General features: G+C 34.3%; 1 long non-coding RNA gene across 1 annotated transcript in view; it reads right to left on the reverse strand.

Moving 5' to 3' along the window:
- Positions 1 to 340: 340 nt before the first annotated feature.
- The window catches only part of LOC144317111 (uncharacterized), a 32,550-nt gene continuing 18,794 nt past the window's right edge, over positions 341 to 14,096 (reverse strand). Inside the window, exon 4 of the long non-coding RNA XR_013383011.1 lies at positions 341 to 421. This is a non-coding gene — a long non-coding RNA (uncharacterized LOC144317111). The remainder of the gene's footprint in view (positions 422 to 14,096) is intronic.

Raw genomic sequence — 14,096 nt, forward strand, 5'->3', positions numbered from 1 at the left:
TCCTATGAGCTGTGACTCCCTGCATTTTATGGGCTGTATCTCCATTTTGGGGGACAGCATTGTCCCCGTGTCACCTCTCTTATGGATTCCAGAAGAGTTGTTGATTTTTCAGTCTTTATAGTTTTTTACTTGTGTTAGGATGGAGTGAAGACTTCTAAGCCCCTTACCATGTAGAACTACAATTTTGCTCTTTTTAATTAAACCTATTTATTATAATAATATTTTGGGTTGTATCCCTATTCTTTGTGTTTTTAATTTCTGCATTTTTATGTTTGTTTTTAGAAAATAAGTTTCAAAATTCCAGAACTATCTTTTTTTATTATTTCTTAGATGTTTTATTTACTTACCAAAAATATATATAGACCGATGCTCCTTTGGGCACTGAGGGGGGCACTTGGCGGGATGAGCACTGGGTGTTATGCTGTATGTTGGCAAATTGAACTCCAATTAAAAAAATAATTTAAAAAATAAATGTTATAAACAAATCTTTAAAAATACTAGTAAGTATTATTTTGTCTTCTATTTTCTTTTTTTTTTAAAAGCACATTTTTTTTTTTAAGATTTTATTTATTCATTCATGAGAGACAGAGAGAGACACAGAGACACAGGCAGAGGAAGAAGCAGGCTCCATGCAAGGAGCCTGATGCGGGACTCGATACTGGGACTCCAGGATCATGCCTTAGGCCCAAGGCAGGCGCAAACCGCTGAGCCACCCAGAGATTCCCCTTGCTTCTATTTTCTAAATTAATTGTTATATCTATGGCTATTGTTATTTTTTCACCTTGCTCCTTTCATGTTCTCAATTTTCTTCAAATATCTGCAAATCTCTAGTTAGTCTCATCCTATATTATATTGTTTTAAATTTTTATTTATTTATGATAGTCACAGAGAGAGAGAGAGAGGGAGGCAGAGACATAGGCAGAGGGAGAAGCAGGCTCCATGCACCGGGAGCCCGACGTGGGACTCAATCCCGGGTCTCCAGGATCGCGCCCTGGGCCAAAGGCAGGCGCCAAACCGCTGCGCCACCCAGGGATCCCTCATCCTATATTATAAATGGATATCTGTCACAATTAATGTAACATCATGGTGTGTAGTATGGGTTTCTCTTCAAAATTTCTGGCTATAGTATGGTTGACTGCAGCCTGTTAGAATAATGTGGCACTTTTAACTAGCAGGCTTCAGTTTGAGGTTCACAAATTGTGAAAAAGCAGAAAGGATAGGTTCTTTCAAGTCTCAATTTTGTACTGTTTACTGTGGGGGCTGTTTGGCACTTAATTGTAACTCTGTTATGGTTATACCTTTTCTCTTGGCAGTCTCTTTTCTATTTTAAGTCTGGCTTTGCCTCAGTCTCTGCCCTGGTTCTTTCCTTCTAAGGTCAGCATGGATACTGTCATTCAAGCAGAATACTCAGTTTTTAGAGTACAGGTTTCTGGAAATACCCAATGAATAAACACTATTACTGTAAGTGCTTCAGTAACAGAGGTTCATGTCAGGTCAGCCCAGTTTTTCTGTTCTCTTTTTTTTTAGATAGTCATATAATTACTTACTGTGATTACTAACTCAATGTCCACTCCTATTTATTTATTTATTTGCCTTAAATTTAGAATTGTCCAGGGCTCTGTGGAAAAAAACACTTAGCTCTGGAGTAAACAGATACATAAATTCTTTTTTCGCCCTTTGCTAGTTTGCTTTTATTTCTTTTTAAGATTTTATTCATTTATTCATGAGAGACACAGAGAGAGGCAGAGACATAAGCAGAGGGAGAAGCAGGCTCCCTACAAAGAGCCTGATGTGGGACTCCATCCCAGGAGTCCTGGACCATGCCCCGAGCCGAAGGCAGATGCTCAACACTGAGCCACCCAGATGTTCCTCCCCTTTCCTGGTTTAGAAAGATGCAGACTACTTTGGATGTAGAATGAACTACTAGTTAGGGAAAAAAAAAAATACAATTTGATTTACAGAATCCGGTTTAGACTCAGAAGTCAGAGGAGTTTGGTACAATGAGAGGTAGGTACAGATCCTGGACAGTTATGAAAGCAAGTGCATGAAATGAATGTCTGTTTACTGAAGAGTCAACAGCCCTGATCCCCACAAACCACCAGAAACACATAGGAAAAAGGAAAAATGTATCAACAGAATAACTAAATTAAGAAAAAAACTCATTAAAAACCTTACAGAGAAGATATTCTACAAATTAAATAACAATGTATTTGGGGGGGAAATGAGCAATAAGAGAAGAAAATACTCAAATACAGTATAACTCTTACACTTATAAAGTTTTAAAGATAACCTTAAAGTATTTTCCTAAGGGTAGAACCAAAAGAAAATGGATATAGATAAAGAAATAAAAAGAAAAATTAAAATATTAGTCTCAATTCAGGAAGTTCAATTTCCTATTAGTAGGGGTTTAAAATATTAAAAAAAAAGGAGAGAAGAAAATTATCAAGGAATTAATACAGGAACATTTCACAAAAGTAAAATCCACAGGCCCTAAGAAAGTAGTACATTTAAAAAAAAAAAAAAAAAAAGACTCCCACCAAGGCACATCGTCATGAAATTTTTAACACCAAGGGTAAAAGTTTTCAGGAAGAAACAGTTAATATGTAAAGGTTTAACAATCAGAATGGCACTAGACTTCTTAACAGCAACCCAGGAGGCTAGAATAAGGAAGGAAAAAACTTCAATATTTTAAGGAAAAATAATATTCAATATTTTAAGGAAAAATATAACCTATAATTCTAGGTAAGCCAACTAATCAATTAAGTACAAAGGTGTAGAAATACATAAGACCTACAAGGTCTTATGTATTGTGTAGAAATACATAAGACCTACAGGGAGTCATAAAAACTATTCCCACGTGCTCCATTATGGGAGTTCTTAACATGCTCTAAATGACATGAGCATATGACAAGAAAGCAGAAAGTCTAATAACAATCAAACAGTGGATTCAACACAGTAATAGAAATATGGCAGCTCTATAGCAGACTTGGAGGACAAGTCAGATAGGATCAGGAGGACTGTGGATCTTAGAACTGAGGTCTCTGGGGGAAAAAGAGGATGCCAATAAAATACCATGTATAGGCATTAAAGAAAAATCCTGTATAGGCATTAAGGATATGTGAACTTCAAAATACGCAATACAAAATGAAGAAAATAATACAATATTCAAGTAATAAAAATGTGGTCATAATATACTCACTTTGCAGTGAAGTAAATGAAATTAAAAGGACGTAAATACCCATTACTAATTAAAAATAGTGATAAAACTTTATAAAGAAGAGAGAGGAAGAGGAAATGAAAATTTGGATAAGTACAATAAAATTCACTATTATAATAGAAAGTCATGTGAGGGATCCCTGGGTGGCGCAGCGGTTTGGCGCCTGCCTTTGGCCCAGGGCGCGATCCTGGAGACCCGGGATCGAATCCCACATCGGGCTCCTGGTGCATGGAGCCTGCTTCTCCCTCTGCCTGTGTCTCTGCCTCTCTCTCTTTCTCTCTGTGTGACTATCATAAATAAACAAAAAAAAAAAAATTAAAAAAAAATTTTAAAAAAAGAAGAAAGTCATGTGAATATATTATATTAATGAATCATACATATGCACACACACACCATATACTCTAGTGTGTATATATACACCAATGTAGAATCTATATGCAAATTATATATATAATATTATATGTGTGCATATATATAATATCCTTGATTTTAAGCTAAATTCTGTGTTCTTAGTTATGTGACCTTAGAGCAAATTAAGAAAATATATAACCTTCATTGTCTTCACTGTAAAGTGAAAATACATATAGAATCCACTTTAGAGGGTTGAAATAAATTTAACATAATATATTTGTACACCATCTAACATGAATTCTCAATAAACATCAACTTCTAAGCAGTTTTATAAAATTTTCCTTGATTTGTATATTATGTCCATCTAAATGTATTTGTTCCTATCATAAAGATTTACTCAAACTCTCTATCATAAAGATTTACTCAAACTTTCTATCAGAAAGATTTACTCAAACAATTGATACAAAATCATTTACCCAGGATTATACAATTTATCACTATTTAAGCCCATATTTGCACATGCATTTATTTGACTTTAAATTCAATACTTTTAATGTTACACTTTCTTAGGATTTAATAACATTTAAACATGTAAGAGAAATCACAGACCTTTCTGAGCAAATTATTTTGTTTCAGACTAAAAATGATCAGAAACATATAAAACCCTAATCTGGGGGCAGCTCAGGTGGCTCAGCGGTTTAGCGCCTGACTTCAGCCCAGGGTGTGATCCTGGAGACCCAGGATCAAGTCCCATGTCAGGCTCCCTGCATGGAGCCTGCTTCTCCCTCTGTCTGTGTCTCTGCCTCTCTCTGTGTCTCTCATGAATAAATAAATAAAATCTTAAAAAAAAAAAACCCTAATCTGTGGGGGAGAGAAAATAAGTTTTGTCAGAATTACTCTATCTAGTATAAATATTGTGTTATGATGACACAGTATTCTTGAATTTGCATAATAAGGCTACATATCGGATCCCTGGGTGGCGCAGTGGTTTGGCGCCTGCCTTTGGCCCAGGGCGCGATCCTGGAGACCCGGGATCGAATCCCACATCGGGCTTCCGGTGCATGGAGCCTGCTTCTCCCTCTGCCTATGTCTCTGCCTCTCTCTCTTTCTCTCTCTGTGACTATCATAAATAAATAAAAATTAAAAAAAAAAAATAAGGCTACATATCATTCAATCCACTACTAAAAATATGCTGCTATCCAACAAAACTCAGTGATTCTAATTTTTTCCCTGGATCTTTACAAGATGTCACAATATCTTGATTATCCAAAAACAGATAAAAACAAAGTGCCTAATATAATCCCTTTGAATAAAATGTTTTTCTTTGATTTTATTTTAAACTGGAAAAATCAACATTGTTGGTAGTGGAAAATATTAAATATTAAGAAATTAGGGTCAGTAGTTGATAATGCCCAATGTATTTACACATCATTGGATTTTCATGTAAATGGATGTTTTCTTTTTCAATACAGTAGTTTAATGCTGCGGAAAACTATCAGTACAAACAAGAAAAATACTTTTGTTAAATTAAAGTTATTCAGATTCTTAGATTATGTTGACATCCAATTTTGTATAGAGCAAAAATTTAGGTGAAACTTTGGTAACAAAAGTTCATTGAGATCAAGTTACTTTTTCCTGTTTGATCAAACTCCTAAAACAGTTGGAGAAAAGAAATATTTTTAATAGAAACGATGTAAGCTGATATTCTCAAAACCTTCAATTTAAGCTGCTCAAATTGCATGATTTCATTGTAAACTCACTATAGAAGAATGATTCAAGATACAGTTATCCAAAAATACTAATTGCCTTAAAAATAATAACTAACCAAATTTTAGCTGCAAACATGCTGAAGTTCGAGTAGACATCATGATGAACAATCCTAATAAGCAATGCATTAAATCTCTCTAGCATGCTTCTCAGGTTCAGAATTCCATTCCTTTCCCTTTACTAGGATAACTGCTCCTCACACTTACTGAAACCAAATCCCTCTTTCAAGTCCCAGTTAAAATTCCAGTGCATTCTCTGAATAAGCTAGTCCAACACATCTCTCCTTCAAGCACCATTGGTACTTGTTTTGTCTTTATTACTTGGACATTTTAGATTTTCTGCCTTAGGTAGCTGTAGCTGCTGTTTGTGTCTTATATCCGTAACAGGCAAAAAGTAAACACATTGCTAAATTTGTTTTTTAAGAATGATTACCATGCTAATATACAGTGGAAACAGTTACCTACCAAATTAAGAAAGCCATGACGAACACCTAGGAGAGAAGACACTTTCTAGTCAAATTATATTGAGTTTTAGCCACCTTACCTTTATCTTCAAACAGACTATATGAAGTAGATCAGTCAATTATAGGAAATTGAATATTTTTCCTCTTCATTTGTCTGGATCTCAATATATCAACAGAATGCATTTCAAATATGAATACCAGGGTATCAAAATAAAGTAAGTAACAAGAAAAAAGAACTCATGAGCTATATGAAAACTCTGTGTCTTAATAGAAAGGAAATCACTCTGAAAGACAATTATAAACGATGCTACAATAAGAAAGAACTTTTAGAAAATGTCTTATTCAAGTTCTCGAAACAATTCAATAAAATTTATGCAAGACTAATTACTTTCTGATTAGGAAATAGAAAAGACAGAGCATGACTGTATGACTGCTTAAATAAAAACCACAAAGGAGATGAGATCATCAGATTGGGCATTTAGGAAAATAACATTAATAAAATAAATAACAGTCTTAAGTAATTATCTCAGAAGCAAATGAGGAAAAAGATAGAATACTGATTAAGATGATCCAACCCAGAAGGAAGGAACAAAGATGACAGGTGTAAAATGGTAGATTAATAATTTAAATTAATAATTAAAAATACTTCTGTACTAAATAATTGAATTTATGTATAGGAAAAGTTCATAGAAGACTGAACTCAACATTACTTAAAAGATACCAGAACTCAGATATGCCTTTGTGAAAGGGTTTCATGTACTTTCCATGAGCTTCCAGGGAAAAAAAGAAAAAGAAAAAAACCAATGAGTACCTATGAAAAGGGAAAATAACTGGCTGACTTCAAACTCTCTGAAAGTAAGATTGCCAAAAGATAATGAAAATTGTAAAACAAGATTTCTAGATGGAGCCAATCTGATTTTTATGCAGAAATGTAAAAACAATTAAAAATAAATTTTAAAAGTTGTTCTTAGAGAAATGTCTCATAAAATATGCCATCTACATTTTATTTAGGAAAAACAAGTACTCAGTGGCACACTCCAAATAACAGAGATCATTCAAATCCTAAAATCCTAGAATGGGACCTTTTATAATAAAGAACCAGTAATATTCAATGTATCCAGTAAAACATAGATGTAATTACTTTAATAAGATAATAAAACTTCATCTAAATATAAAAAATAATGATTATAGGAATTTCATCTGAAATATTAACATTGATGATATCAAGTTTTAATTATGTTTAAGCAAAACCTCAATAGAGAATAAAGCGCACCAAACTCTTGTACCTATAGAAAACAGAATATAAATAGACCTAAAATATGACATTAAACCAAGATACTGACTATAAAATCAAATTATCATAAGATATTTAAGATGTGGAAAAATGCTCAAAACAAAGGGGCAAAATCAACTTCTCAAATGGTGCAAACACATAATTACCAAATGCATACACACACCAATACTTACAAAATGTTAGCAGCCATTCACTTTGGTAGATTATGAGTCTTTAACATTCTCTTTTTTGTACTTTTGCACAATTTCCAAAATAAATACATAGTCCTTTTATAATCTGGAGAGTTTTAATTTAAGAAAAATGTTCTTGTAGTAACACAGATAAAATCAAACTTACACATATGATGAATTTTTTTCAGTCTCTTTAATGGGTAGAAATTAGATTATTACTTAGTCTAATGGATACTTTTATTTTTTTTTTTTAAATAAATGGCCCTGTAAGAGATTGTCTCATTTGGGCCCGAGTAGTTGGCCTGGTGGAGCGTGGTACGAGACACTAATATGCATTTGTATTAGTGAATATGTTTGAAGGTTTCAATTGTGTTTGTTTGCTTTGTTTAGTTTACAAAACAGGAAACTAAGCACAAGAGGCAAATAAAAATGTCCAAAGACATGGAAATGGAGAATGAAAGATACCATTCTGGTTCATGGGAGAAAGGGATATGGGTAGGATCCTATGTTTTATTTTGAAGATTGTTAGATTCAACATAAAGAGTTACTACCTGTAGAGCTAGAGGACAAAAATACACAATGGAATTGAAAAGAAAGATTACACTTTTGCTAATTCTATCATTGGTTTTGAGGCAGCTAGGACACCTTTGGGACCACAGGCAGAAGTCTGCTGCAACAAGTACAAAAAAGGAGAGATGGAAGCTATTCACAGAACATTTCCATGAATGAAAGTGGCAACATGGGATATGGAAATAATGTTTAGCAATTTCTTGTGTGAAAATTAGAAGAGAAAAAACTATTAGGAAAAACTTTTTTATAACTAACCATCAGAATCATTCATGAGATGCCCTCTGAGACTCCAAATGGTTCTCCATGGACTTTCCAATAATTGACCATCACTAGTAGTGGCCAGTGCCTTTCTACATAATATGACATCTGCCTCCATCAACCTCACATCAACCTCCTTCATCAACCCACACTTTCCCCAATGCAATTTTGCTTAATTCAATAAAAGTTTTTTTTTTAAACATCTGTTTTCTTCTTGCAATGGCCAGCACTTCTAAATCATTATCTTTGTTTAAAGATTTTATTTATTTATTATTGAGAGAGAGAGGCAGAGACAGAGGCAGAGGGAGGAGCAGGCTCCATGCAGGGAGTGGGACAATGGGACTCAATTCTGGGACTCCAGGATCACACCCTGGGCTGAAGGTGGCGCTAAACCGCTGAGCCACCCAGGCTGTCCTAAATCAGTATTTTTAAAAAAGATATTGGGCTTGTTTTAATCCTAATAGCCTTCAACAGAAACGATTCTAATATCCGTTTCAGTAATGTTTCCAATGAAATATTAGAAAGTTATGAACTAAAAAGGTTCATTTTTCAAGTATATTTTAAAAAGTCAATTACTACTATTTTGCTAAGGTTTAAAAATCAGAAATATTTTTAAATTTTGTCCTATGACTTTGTGGCATATGCTGAGATGGTCATGTATCTTTTTTTTTCTTTAAATATTTTATTTATTTATTCATGAGAAAGAGAGAGAGAAAGAGGCACAGACACAGGCAGAGGGAGAAGCAGGCTCCATGCAGGTTGCCCAACGTGGGACTCGAGCCTGGGTCTCCAGGACCAGGCCCTGGGCGGAAGGCGGCGCTAACACCGCTGAGCCACCCTGGCTACCCTCTCTTCCTAACTCTTAAATTAAGGTCAATTATTATTCACTTTGTGATTCTTATATCAATAGAAAGCAAATCTGCAGTTAAGGGATATAATAAATGTGTTAAATACACTGGCTATATTTATTATTACCCAAATATCTTATATTTCCTCTAGAATGTGTGATCCTTAAGCAAACTTTTTCTTTTCTTCTTTGAAATCAGTAACTGCTTGATTGAAGTATTGCTTCAGATTTAATCTGTCATCTTTTGGCCAATCCATGTATTAATGTGACTTTTTAAAATTATTAAAAATTTAACATAGGAGCTCATTCACATCCCTAATACATAGTTATTACAGGAATTCTGCCTTCCTCATGGCAGCTACCCTGGCTGTCTGAGCATTCAGATGTATTTCACCTTGTTTTTTTGTTTGCTTTGTTTTGTTTTGCACGAGTAGGTAGAAATGGCTTGTTTATGGGGCATATGTATATATGTATATTTATATATATCCTATTAAAATTAAGTGAAATGTTTTCTAAGAAATTCAATAGGTTCCTAAGACTATATCAATTAAAAAAAAAAACATAGAATGGGAGATAGAAAATATTTGAAGGATGTCAATATAACAAAAAGGTGATATATCTATGGCCAAACACCTCAACGACTACTTAAAAAAGTGAGTTTTATTGATTGTTATGACTCATATTCCATACCCTGCAAAAAATATATTTTACGATCACTTGAAGTGGCCACTTGACATCAAATGAGACCATCATGCTTATAAAAATAAACTACAGAAATACAAAGAAAGTCTATGAAGAAGAGTTTTTATTTTATTTTTCTTTAAGTTTTTATTTATTTATTCATGAGACACAGAGAGAGAGAAAGTGGCAGAGACACAGGCAGAGGGAGAAGCAGGCTCCATGCAGGGAGCACAGTGTGGGACTCAATCCCGGGACTCCCGGATCATCATACCCTGGGCTGAAGGCAGGCACTACACCGCTGAGCCACCCTAGGGATCCCCAAGAAGACAGTTTTTAATAATTATATACATCTTTAACCTCTGATACTCTGGTTTGCAAATTTGGGTAATTTTCCTTTTCATGAGCAAACCCAGAGACAATATTAAAATAAGAAAAATTTAGCCATCTTTTAATTTGACTCATTCTATACTCTACTCCCCATCCCACTGGCTATTAAAAAAAAAAATTCAAAACTATTGTGAAGTTTCTTACTTGGAGAGAAAGATGCATTGTAATTTAAAAAAGCAAATTTTCTTCTTCCATGAACAATCACATCCCATTGTTCATAACATTGATAATCATGTGTAGTTATGTACAAAAAGCCTCAAAAATACTGCTTTTTGTGTGTTATTTAAAGCTGCCAATTTGCTTAGGCTTATTAAAATCAAGGCTAAATCATTCCAGTGAGCAGAGTCTTAAAGTTCTAGTTGCATTGTCATAGGCCAAGAATAAATTAAAATGTAAAAACTTGAACTTGAGAGACATTTAAATGATCAAACTAAAGCATTAATGTAGGATAAACCTAATCTTAGCAGTACAGGAATGAGGCTTTACCAGCAAGTCTCTTCCAAGAATCAATAAATGTTAGTGAACAATATTAAGTGATGTGCTTAACAGTCCAACCATTAATATACTTAACCTGTTTTTTTTTTGTTTGTTTGTTTCAAAAGAGGTTTGGCCACCTTGGATAGAAGCAGCCTGACATATTAAAATGTAAATTAATTGTCTCTTTCCAAGAGTTTATTTTTTTAACTCCATAATCCATTAATATCAAACTTAATTTTTTAAAAAGTAGAACAAATCATTTATTTTTATATGGTACAAGTTAAATATAAAAATATTAATAACAAAATCTGGATAGATCGTCAGATTTAAGTAATCTCCTTGTAACAATTTTCCCTGCTAGGAAGAACCCTTACTAAGGATTAATTATTTCTACAGACAGCTTAATAATATAAGAAGATAGTTAAAGGTAACTCTTTTTATGACTTTTCGTTCCATTTAAAAACAGACATATTATTGAACAAAGATGGTCTAAAACACTCATATGTACTATGCTTAAAAATGTTTTAAGGGAAGCTAGTTGTTTCTTATATTCACTTAAATTTGAAAGCTTTATCCATTATGTGCTTTCACTTTTAATTGCAACTATTAAGACTTAAAATTTTGTGTAATTCAATTTAAAAAAATGCTTGTTGTTACACATTGATATTTTACGTAGTTTGATCTCTTTTTTCATTATATTGCAATCTCTTTGAGGTCAGAATATCTATTTGTCCTATCCCATACCACATATAAAGTTCAACCACAAGTAATGAGGTTTATCCCAGGCAATTATACTGGTTCATCAACTCTCCCCAACTCAGGTTGCTGTGTTTTGTTTACCTGGTTCTAATGATCCTTGCTCTATATAGTCACTTTAATGTCTACTTTTGGCCACTTTTTTATGCCATCTCTATTTTGTTTATTGGACTTTAATTGCACACTTAGGTCTTGGTTCTACTAACTCATCCCACCTTCTATATATCTTCTACAATCTATATGGTGAAGTTTTCTTTCTCAGTCTCAGAACCTGATCATCATCTATCCCAAATTAGTCCGTTACTCAGCACCCAGGAGACAGGGAATCAGATGGAGTTATTTACAGTGGGTGATAACTAATAATTATTAGTTCACTTATTAATCTTTGCTCTTAAGGAAATATATTTAAAGGGTGGAAAAAATAAAAAAATAAAACATATACACGCCCAATATTTAATATATTCAGCTATTTCAGAACTTGACTAAAACATAATAACCTATATACCTCACCATGGGTTAGATCATACAGATTACTTATTATCAAGCCTGTTAACACATTATTATGGTATCCATTATAGAAATGGAGAAAGCAAGTTAAAGGATATAATTATACTGATTGAATTATAAAATGAACATTAATAAATTCAGCTAGAGGGGCGCCTTTGTGGCTCAGTGGTTGAGCCTCTGTCTTTGGCTCAGAGTGTGATCCTGGAGTTCTGGATGGAGTTCCACATTGGGCTCCCTGCAGGTGGCCTGCTTCTCCCTCTATCTGTGTCTCTGCCTCTTTCTCTGTGTCCTTCATGAATAAATAAATAAAATCTTAAAAAAAAAAAGAAACTCAACTAGAAATACTTTACCAATGCTATCTTAGATAAAACTAATCATTTATTTAATATTAATTTTAACAAAATTATTTAATTATCATCAAGCTAATTATGTTTAGTTTTTCAACAAATAATTATCAGCACCATTTATGTGTTAAATACTGTTCTAGCAACGAACAAAACAGAAAAAAATCCATGTTGTCATGAAGCTTATATTTTAGTGGTGGAAAATAAGTTAACTTCAACAAAATATAAAACAATATATTAGCTGTTAATTTCATAAGGGCAGTATAGAAATGTAGAGGACAGAGAATGCTATTGAGGTAAGAGACTTCCCAGAGGTGAGAGCTCAGTAATGACTTAAAGCACATGAGAGACGGGCAATGAATTACATAGAATAATTTCATTTCAGACACAGGAAACAGTAAATGCAAAAGTGTATGAGAGAAATACATCTGTTGTATTTAAGGAGAGGAGAGGTAGCCACTGTGGCTACTGTAGAACAAATTAAGGAGGACGTAATAGGAGATAAAGTCAGAGAATCATGGATATCAAATTACATTTTTTAAATAAATTTATTTTTTATTGTTCAATTTGCCAACATACAGAATAACACCCAGTGCTCATCCCGTCAAGTGCCCCCCTCAGTGCCCATCACCCATTCACCCCTACCCTCCCTCCCCTTCCACCACCCCTAGTTCATTTCCTAGAGTTAGGAGTCTTCATGTTCTGTCTCCCTTTCTGATATTTCCCACACATTTCTTCTCCCTACCCTTCTATTTCCTTTCACTATTATTTATATTCCCCAAATGAATGAGACCATATAATGTTTGTCCTTCTCTGATTGACTTATTTCACTCAGCGTAATACCCTCCAGTTCCATACATGTTGAAGCAAATGGTGGGTATTTGTCATTTCTAATGGCTGAGTAATATTCCATTGTATACATAAACCACATCTTCTTTTTCCATTCATCTTTCGATGAATACCAAGGCTCCTTCCACAGTTTGGCTATTGTGGACATTGCTGCTAGAAACATCGGGGTGCAGGTGTCCCGGCGTTTCATTGCATCTGCATCTTTGGGGTAAATCACCAGCAGTGCAATTGCTGGGTCATAGGGCAGGTCTATTTTTAACTCTTTGAGGAACCTCCACACAGTTTTCCAGAGTGGCTGCACCAGTTCACATTCCCACCAACAGTGTAAGAGGGTTCCCTTTTCTCTGCATCCTCTCCAACATTTGTGGTTTCCTGCCTTGTTAATTTTCCCCATTCTCACTGGTGTGAGGTGGTATCTCATTGTGGTTTTGATTTGTATTTCCCTGATGGCAAGTGATGCAGAGCATTTTCTCATGTGCGTGTTGGCCATGTCTATGTCCTCTGTGAGATTTCTCTTTCATGTCTTTTGCCCATTTCATGATTGGATTGTTTGTTTCTTTGCTGTTGAGTTTAATAAGTTCTCTATAGATCTTGGAAACTAGTCCTTTATCTAATACATCATTTGCAAATATCTTCTCCCATTCTGTAGGTTGTCTTTTAGTTTTGTTGACTGTATCCTTTGCTGTGCAAAAGCTTCTTATCTTGATGAAGTCCCAATAGTTCATTTTTGCTTTTGTCTCTTTTGCCTTCGTGGATGTATCTTGCAAGAAGTTACTGTGGCCGAGTTCAAAAAGGGTGTTGCCTGTGTTCTCCTCTAGGATTTTGATGGAATCTTGTCTCACATTTAGAACTTTCATCCATTTTGAGTTTATCTTTGTGTATGGTGAAAGAGAGTGGTCTAGTTTCATTCTTCTGCATGTGGCTGTCCAATTTTCCCAGCACCATTTATTGAAGAGACTGTCTTTCTTCCAGTGGATAGTCTTTCCTCCTTTATCGACTATTAGTTGACCAGAATAGAGAATCCAGAAGTGGACCCTCAACTTTATACATTGGTTTCTGTATCCAATTTAAAGGAATTTATTTTTCACTCTTAGTAAACTAGGAAGCCACTGAGTGGGACTGATCAGAGAAGTGACATGGTCTAATTTTAATAAGACC

This window comes from Canis aureus, chromosome 7 (assembly GCF_053574225.1).
Source record: "Canis aureus isolate CA01 chromosome 7, VMU_Caureus_v.1.0, whole genome shotgun sequence".
Taxonomy (NCBI): Eukaryota; Metazoa; Chordata; class Mammalia; order Carnivora; family Canidae; genus Canis; species Canis aureus.